Below are 5535 nucleotides of genomic sequence, written 5' to 3' on the forward strand. Positions count from 1 at the left end.
ATGTATGCTCAAACTTGTACCAGACCGGATATTAGCTTTGCTGTTGGAATGCTAGGTAGATATAAGAGTAACCCAGGAATGGAACATTGGAGGGCAGCAAAGAAGGTTATGAGATATCTTCAAGGGACGAAGGATTATATGCTCACATATAGTAGATCAGATCAATTAGAACTGATTGGCTACTCAGACTCGGATTTTGCTGGTTGCCAAGATAGCTTAAAATCCACATCTGGTTTTGTGTTTATGCTAGCTGGTGGGGCAGTCTCGTGGAAAAGTGTAAAGCAATCTATTACTGCCTCATCGACGATGGAGGCCGAGTTTGTGGCGTGTTTTGAGGCCACGAATCATGCTTTATGGTTACGAAATTTTTTCTCAGGACTTGGTGTTGTGGACTCCATTGCTAGGCCACTGAGAATATATTGTGATAATACTGCAACAGTTTTCTTCTCTAAGAATGGAAAGTACTCTAGTGGTTCTAAACACATGGAACTTAAGTACTTGGTTGTTAGAGAAAGAGTCAAGGAACAACAAGTGTCAATCGAAAATTTAAGCACCACTCTCATGATAGCTGATCCGTTAACTAAGGGATTGCCTCCAAAGACATATAAGGAACATGTTGCAAGGATGGGTCTTTTGAGTAATCCATGATATGTGGTTTTGTGTGTTTTAATAATTATTGACATATTGTGCAGTAAAAGTTTGTTTATGTTTTTCCTGTTTCAAGTTGTGCACATATTGTTTTGATTGTTTTATTAACAGGAAATGTCTTAACAAGACAAATTACAGGGGCTGTTAGGCATAATAGACTGGGTTACAAAAGTCATCAATTTTGTGGACATAGAAGGGAATATGACATAGTTGTTATACAACCGCTGTGACTCATGTTGATGATTTGGACTAATCACAGTATCATAGCTTTAATAAGTATGGATTTACTGGCTGTTTTGAAAGATTTTGTGATCACATATTCTTTTAGTGTGGAATCCAACTGAGTCAAAAGTTTTATAAAAAATTGCATGTTTTTGAAATATTCCTAGTATGCAAATTCTGCATCTTGATAATTTAATGGGTCAAGTGGGAGAATGTTAGTTTCACGTTAGTGACCCATTTAGCCACTACATGTTTTCATGTATGTTGGACTCCACAAATTAAGGAAGCCAGTAAACACATAACTGCTTTTAGATAAAAGTCCATGATGGGTGGTTTTCTAAATAGCACGTTCTTATCATTTTCTGTGGCCCTCTACTCTCCTCTATAATAGACACAGACTCTTGAACATATTGGTAACTTAACAATTCCATCAGTATAGAAACAATCTGTGAAAAGAGAGACAGAGAATAGAAGAAGTCTCAGAGTTAAGGTTTGTCAAAGAAGTTTCAATCACCAATCTCTATCAATTCTCAATGGCCAACAACGGTATGTAACTCTGATTTTTATCTTCATTATCCTTCAGATATATATTGTACACTAATTCAAGACACTTCCGCACAGTAAGTAATTTTTACTGAAGTTTGATTTCCAATTGTCATTTGATTTCCAATTGACATTCGACTGCTTAGTAATTGCCATATGAGATGTCGTAATTGCCATATGAGATGTCAACTGTTACATTACTGAATGTAAATTACTGAATTGATATTAAAATTCTAACAATGGAAGCCCAATTGTTTTGCTGGATCATGACTGACTTGATGGGCCAGCTTGAAAGCCTTGACCCAACGCCTGAAAACAAAGCATGTACGACAAATCAATTCACGAGTAAAATCCAGATCAGTTATAAGTTTATAACAAAATCATAAAAACAAGATTAATTTGTATTTTTTTTAATATGTAAGATTTAATATTCATTAACCTGCCTTATAAGTTTTTATGCATGTATGGATATGATTTGACTTTGAAACATGCATAGAAAAAACTCCTACAAACAACATGCAAATATTATATAAGCTAGTTAAGTAGATGGTATATATATATGGTGTGTTGACCTTCAATCATTCATCAACAAAGTAAGAGGAAGATAAAGGTGAATATATATATCCTATATGATGGCTGCTGGTAAGGTTTCTCCTGTGGTTCTTCAGCTCTTGTTGGTGTTTCTCTGCATTGCTTTGACTTTTGCTTCAGGTAAATTAAGCTCACTTCTTTCTCATATTATCATCATCATCATCATGGTAAAGATCATTAATTTGATGCTTAAATATTATATTTGTAAGTGATTAATTAAATTTGAATAATGGATTAGTGGCAGGGCCAGCAGAGGCACCAAGTATTAAATTTACACCACCAGTTTTTAGGTGCTTGGGTACATGTCCAGATCAAATTCCATTCAAAGCCTGTAATGGGACTTGCATATCTAAGAATTATCCCAAGGGAGGCTACTGTATTTCACTTGGGACTCAAAAGCCGTCTTGCTGCTGTGTCCGGTGATCGATACCTCTAATTAGTAATTCTCAGTTGTAATAAACATTTGCAATCAATAATAATAAACTTTTGGAATAATCTTCATCAACTGATCATCGAGTTACTTGTTGATGCAAATTCTCGTAAGGTAGATACAACAACTTAGATAAGTTGACCTGGCTGATCAGGTGCTTTGCTGGATGATGAAGTGGATGCTGGTTGAGATCTTCCTGTAGACAAAAAACAAGATCAAAGGAGATGGACCGGTGTGGTACCAGCCAAACACACTCCGATGATGAAATCAGTGGTGGTGTCTGATGGTGGATGAGGAAGAACAAAGGAAGAACTTGGGAGAATGGGAAAAACAAGGCAAATGTTCTGGGTTATTCTCAGCAAGTTGGGTATGCTCTTGGGAGAGTGGAAATTTTGTATAAGTGTTTTGTGTGTAGATGCGTAGTCCTGGTTTTTGCACATATGACTTGGTATATATAAGCAAAGGAAACCTTAATGAGTAAGATACCTGCATGTGAATGAATGGTTGCCAAAGACCCACGCACCTGGTCAGACCTAGTTGCATGCTCAGCTGCTTGCTTCCTGAGCATTCAATGCTGCATTGAATGCTCCATTAAATGCAAGGCTGGAAGGTTCAGGTAGACTGCTCCAGTAGTCATGAATGCAAGCCTGATATCCCCCCTGTCAGAAGATTTGTGTCAGGTGCATTTAAGTGTGGCGGTTCGTCCCAGCGTGATCTTCCCGGGAATGGCGGCGGAGAGCCGAGCCGAGCCGATACAAGCACATGTTCTTATGCGTAAACATAAAGTCCATGTGTGATCGGATCGGGCATGGGATTCAAGACCGAGCCGATCCAGTAGACTGGGATCCTTCCGAGCCCTAACTGGTCGACGCCAGAACTCGAAAAGAGACCGTGCCCTGTGCCGAGCCGAGCCGAACCGGAATGACCGTGGTGAGATGGACACTCTATCCATTGGAAGATCATCGGTTCGGCTCGGACCGAACATGGTGGGCCCGGCGTGGAAATTCGATCTGAGCTGGCAGAGGAAATGCTGACCAGTGATGATGTGGAGGTCAAAGTTTGACCATAGAAAGTCAACTCCGAGGTGGGTGTTGACCAGCCACGTGTCGAGCTGTGATTGGCTATTCGGATCGATGTGGATTTTCCCACAAACATTACTACTGTTCTAGTAGTACGTATTCTTTCGCTGCTTTATGATTTAGTTACACATTAATAATATTGCTACTTAATTAATTACACAAGTCGGTTTGTGCATGCAAATATAAGGTAATATTATTTAATACATGAGATCGTTTGAATCACACATTCAGTAAAAATAAGTTAATAAATTATAATTCAAATTATAAAAAGGAAACATTTCTCTACAAATATAATATAAATGTATAAAATTGCAATTCATTAATTTGTTTGCGCACGTACATATTGCATTTTGTCCCGGCCACTTTCTTGTCATAGAGATTAATTTTGATATAAAATCGCTTCCAATTATGGGCTCAAATCTAGGAACATGGATACAGAATTTGAATCCTATACCTTTCTAAAGGGATCAAACTAAATTGATTTATATGAATTGAAATAAATATTTGTCTGATGGCATAGATATATATAAACCAATTATTGGTTGTGCGTTGAGGCTTTGGAATTTCGATCAGCTGGCAGTTGTTGGTGTGTTGGTGTGGGAAACGTAAAGTGTGATATTATTTGTTTAAGGGCTTGAAATTCATTAGTTTTGAGTGTTTTGACCAATAAGAGTGAGTCACATCGCTGGGGACGTACGCAATGTTTGACATCAGACTCCCAGAGGATAACATTCGTCATGTGGGTTTTATAGTTTTTGCAGCACTACTCAGCCACCATGAATCCTTGACCATCCATTAATTAATTAATTAATTAATTATTTGTGTTACCAATTACCATCAAATTAATTAATATATATATATATATATATGTGATCGACTCCACAATACTCGCATAGGTTATATATGACCAGTCCAAAAGAAAATTAAAGTGAGCAAATATATAATAAGAATTGTTTTGATAATTCATCTCATATTTTTAAACAGCGCCATATCTAAGCTATATATGCTGATCGACCACTTTATATTGTTATGGCTCTTTCATTTTGTATATATCTTTTCGAGTTTTCGATGCAAGAATTTGTCTGCTGGAGGAAGTAATCGATCAAAGAGCTAATTACTAGCAGTAGCAGATACCGTACGTTCAAAGTCTACATATGATGTGGCACTGTTGACTAGCTTCTAGTCTACTACATTAATTATGTTTCATGGTGATTAGAATGCTACCATCCGTATAGCTTTGATTACCATTAGAGCTAGAGGATCTGACTCTATTTATGATCTTCATTCATCAATACAATCAAAATAGCAATTTTCTTGATTATGTTTATAGCAGCCAAGTTCGTTGAGAACATAAATATTCCACATCAGATGTTCTAACTTTTTCATCTCGATCAATATATACTATTTTCGGCCTTTTACATTGGGTCTATAATATATGACAATTCCAAACTTGAGGTTTCAAATAAGCCGGGCTATATATATGTCGGACTGACTTATTTAATTTAGGCCAATTTGTGCTTTATATCGTATTCATACTAGTTCACTTTAATAATTGTGTGCTCATGCCACTTTAAATAGTCAAAATATATGTCTAGTACGAGTGTACGACGAACTGCTCACAACTCATTTGTGCTTAATTGTGTCAAAACTAGTTGTCCTTATTGTAATAGTAAGTTTAAAGGAATTTGATGAAATGTGTTTCTAGTAAGTTTTATTTGGAACAATTGAATTTTTTTGTCGAAACGTGTTTTAAAAGGAGAAGAACAATGTTAAACGATTGTGATTAGTTTAGATCTATTTTGTGTTCTTGTGTGTATTGTGTTTGACTCGTTTCATACATGTACTATACCGTACTTATTGATGGGTTACATAAAAGGATATAAGGAACTAGTGCATATGATCGACACTAACCCCCTCAACACTAACATGGGTTCCATTAAATTGACAATTGTTGTTGATTAAACATGTAAGAATGTTATTGTGGAAGCTTGTAGCTTTAGTGGTAGAGAATATTTACACCTA

The 5535-nt window shown here is 36.5% G+C and overlaps 1 pseudogene; it reads left to right on the plus strand.

Moving 5' to 3' along the window:
- LOC147276025 (secreted RxLR effector protein 161 pseudogene) lies at window positions 1-648 on the plus strand (annotated as a pseudogene).
- Window positions 649-5535: the final 4887 nt, after the last annotated feature.

Source organism: Dryas octopetala, chromosome 8 (genome assembly GCF_963921425.1).
Source record: "Dryas octopetala chromosome 8, drDryOcto1.1, whole genome shotgun sequence".
Lineage (NCBI taxonomy): Eukaryota > Viridiplantae > Streptophyta > Magnoliopsida > Rosales > Rosaceae > Dryas > Dryas octopetala.